Source organism: Branchiostoma floridae, chromosome 12, assembly GCF_000003815.2.
Source record: "Branchiostoma floridae strain S238N-H82 chromosome 12, Bfl_VNyyK, whole genome shotgun sequence".
In the NCBI taxonomy this organism is placed as follows: Eukaryota; Metazoa; Chordata; class Leptocardii; order Amphioxiformes; family Branchiostomatidae; genus Branchiostoma; species Branchiostoma floridae.
Genome location: NC_049990.1, coordinates 12,164,289 through 12,168,210, shown reverse-complemented (window position 1 = coordinate 12,168,210; position 3,922 = coordinate 12,164,289). Strand labels below are relative to the sequence as shown.

At 37.9% G+C, this 3,922-nt stretch overlaps 1 long non-coding RNA gene across 1 annotated transcript; it reads left to right on the top strand.

Annotated features, from left to right (window-relative positions):
- Window positions 1–11: 11 nt before the first annotated feature.
- Window positions 12–2,106, top strand: LOC118426890. Its single transcript, XR_004832487.1, has 4 exons — window positions 12–55; window positions 846–917; window positions 1,445–1,516; window positions 2,045–2,106. It is a non-coding gene; the product is annotated as an uncharacterized LOC118426890 (long non-coding RNA).
- Window positions 2,107–3,922: the final 1,816 nt, after the last annotated feature.

Genomic DNA, 3,922 nt, shown 5'->3' with positions numbered 1-3,922 from the left:
CCCGGTCCGCTAGCTGTTACACCTTGAAGAGAAGATGGAGATAGTCTTGACAGAGGTAAGGAAATGAATCATAAAAGAAACAGCTTGCTATTATTCAATTGTAAAATGCCTATGTTAGTAATGTTATGTTTAGAGTACATGTAATTGTGTAATTCAAACAGAAACTGTTGCTCATGTATCTAACAGCACATAGGGTCTAGTAAGTTGTATATTATGTGATTGCCCATGAATCTAAATTTTGAACGCATTAATTGAGCTGTGAGAACCCAGTGAGAAGTCATCCTGTAGGCTAATTTCTTTTGCTTAGTTAATGATAGAATTACTTGTAATAATTGGCATGTAACATTACAGTAGACTGTATATGGCATTAAGGACTTATTCCAGACCCTATTATGCTAACTATTAGGGTAAAGGTAAAGCAGTCATCCTCAACTGAGGTGAAGAATGTTGCATTTTACCTCCATAAAAATTGGAGGACCTGGTATAGTTTTTACTCTGCATGCATGGATCACGACTTTGTGTGTGTGTGTGTGCATGTCTGGCAGAATCTCTCTCTGGATGGATTGCAATGATATTCAATACAATGTATATGGAGTCAGTATTATGAAATATCAGCAACCCATGAGACATGGCTATAAAGGGTGGATTTATATAATTAGTTCGGGTTTCTATAAATGTTGTGGCAGTACTTTTTTTCTACTTTCTGTTCATAACATAAGGTCACAGATGACTTAGAAAGTGAGATGACTGGTCATTTGACAAAGACTGCAGTAGGACAGTTCAATGGGTTTCCTCTATGCATATTGTATGTTGTAACTGTACTAAACTTTATTTAAATTTTACAGACTGAAATACTGGAAAAGGCTTTGCTCTATCAGGCAGAGCATGCTGTAGCCAGTGAAGAAAGACGCAAAAAGGTAGGGGAACATGTACTAGACTAAGTATAGTCAAGTCTATATAGAATTGGATAGAATTGTGCTGTCTCATGATCATGAGCTTTATAAAGGTAAATAAAACAAAGCATTGTAACATAAGCTTCCAAAGCAGGCTTCCTTGCTGGCATTTTTTGTGTTGCCTTCTGATTGTGTGTTTTCTAAATTTGCTATAGTATTTCAGCCACTTGGTTTCTATACAATCAAAACACAGCATAATAAGAAAAGAAAATAGGCCAGCAAGGGGGCCATTGTGCCATACCATGGTATGACTGCCAAAGGAAAACACAAAATGCTACTTACCGTACATACAAAAGTGCAATTATTATTGTCTGTGACATTCCAGAGTAGAGATTTAGAAGCTGAATTTACATTTTGTATAATCCATGTAGCCTAGTGATTAGTCACAATCTCTGGCTTTTGGGAGCTAATTGGGCCTCCTCTACAAGCCTGACAAGTGAAATGGCTTAACCTAAGAAGCCTGATTTAGTGCTTTTCTTTGCTTCTAACAGCATAAGAGAGCCGACGATGCAGTAAAGCTGCTGAGAAAAAATATAACGGATTCAGATACTCACCACGAAGAGGTGAGCACCCTTTGCATGAACATTGCTTGAAAATCAATTCTTTTGTGTGGTATGTGCTGTGACTTACTTTACTTAACAGCATCACTGTTTTTTCTGTAGTGACTTTCAGAGCCAAACTCTTCTCAATAATAACTGGCAGTTTAAATCATTGAATCTTGACTCTGCTGTGGAATGTCACAGAAGTCAGTTTGCATGATTCCAGCTTTCTTATCAACCATAAGAAGTGCTGTGCATTCTTGAACTAAATTGATTAATCTATTTGTTAAATTTTGTTGCATTACTTAAGTGTGTGAAAAGTAGCAATCAGTTATATTAGTTGAGTGCTCTGACTAGCACAACTATAGAATAATGGAAACTGTTTCGTCCAATATGAACAACAAACCAAAAAACACCATTTATTAGAAATCAAAACCATTTGACAAGTAACTTGGCAAGTAAACTAGGATTGGACAAGTACATATTTGAGAGCTGATGAAGCACTAATGATTTGGCTATGATTCACATGTATGTGCATGTCATTTTTTCAAGCTTCTTCAGGCCTTGGAGAGAAAGGAGCAGGAGATGAGGAGAAAGGAGGAAGAGATGAAAATGAGGCAGGAGGAGGAGATGAGGAGAATGCAGGAGTACCTGGAGGGGGTAAGTGATATGTTCATTACATTGCTGTACTTTTCTAGTTTCCAATGTTATTGTTGCGGACTCATTTTGTCATTGTTAGAACTAAATGTTCATACTATATTATCATAATAGCTTTACAAAGATAACTTCAGACGATCTCCATGTAGATGTCATGGGATGATCAATACGTTTACGGCCTCAACATTTGGTGCATAATCATAAAATATAAAGCCTTTATGGACATCTACCAAATTTGAAATCATTGTCGTCTGTGACTCATTACTTTCCAGTCTACGTCAATGTCCTTTGTGTATATGTGTATTACAGATATTGATCAATACTAACATTAGTGTAAGGAGTGAGAAACACCCCCGTTTAGAGTAGGTCAGTCTGGTGACCCTGAGAGGTCAAGCTTTGCACACGTCACGACAAGCAATATACACACCAGAGTTCTGCCAACTTCTGAGTCCAGTCTCTTCAATTCGTATGAGTGTTTATTCCCAGTAAGTCATCTCTTACATTAGTCACCACTACAGGTACATGTGTCTAGAAGTGTCTATCTCTTTGTGATATACTACAGTATCGTTAAGTGTTCACTCAAATTCCTCTTCTGTACATGTGAAGTGTGCTGACATCTGTTTTGTCTTGTAGATGATTCGGGAGAGAGATGCTGCATTGCAGAATGCTCTGGATCAACGTGATGTGAGTTAATAATGAGATAACGTTTAGGAAACGGTGTCCCATTTTGGGCCCACTACTTTTCCTCGTCTTCATAAATGATTTGGTAGATAGCTTATAATTAGTTACAGATGTTTACAGATGACATCTCACTTACAGAGATTGTTAGAGGCCCTAACCTCTGAGTCAGCTAAAAGGCTAAATCATGACTGGTCAGGCCGGTTGCCTCTAACTTAAATGGGTTTTCCTTTTACATACAAGCCTTATGCAGATGATAATGTGTAAAATTTGATGAATACACCTTTAAAGGACCAGTATAGAGCCATTTGATATATACTTGGTAGGCCTGTAAATGTTTTTTTTTGTCTGCCACAGTGTTATTGAATATCCTCTTTTCTTTTTCTTTCAGGCCGTCAACATGATGAATGAGAGTTTGATGGGCCACATTGACCGCACGACCTCTCTGCTGCTCAGGGGCAAAAGGACCTAGTCTCTATGCCACTCTTCCCCAGGGATGAATGAATGTAAAAACTTTGTCTCAGGTTGCACACTAGAGTTAAAATCTTTAAAGCTGTCTTCCACTCATCAGGTTAAAAACAGCACTAGCATATCAGTGTGCCAAAAACCCCTTGCACATGCATCACTTTGCTATAGCACTATTTAGGGGTTGGTACCGGTACGGAAAATTTAGGTACAGGTTCAGGTACAGAGGATCAGATCCAGGTCCGGCCCTGAACCTGGACCTGATCATGATTGTCGGTGAAAATTAAAAACGGGTGATACAATGGTCTATTTTCTACAAAGGAATCTGTTTGGAAGAGTTTTTGACTCCCATTGGCATATCAAAATCCTATCTTATATCCTAATGAAAGCTCATCTGTGTTCAAACTTGGTAAATTCCATTATAAGTGAACAGTTTAAACTTTGTTCCAACACAAAGAAAGAAACTCACCATAAATTTTCGGCCGAATACTCCGACCTTCATCAGATGAATGATTTGCTGCACTAATCCGGAAGTCGTCGGATGACGTCAGGTAGCAGCGAATCATAAATGGTATATTAATCATAAATCCTATCTTCATAGTAAACAATGTGGAAATCGATATAAACTAC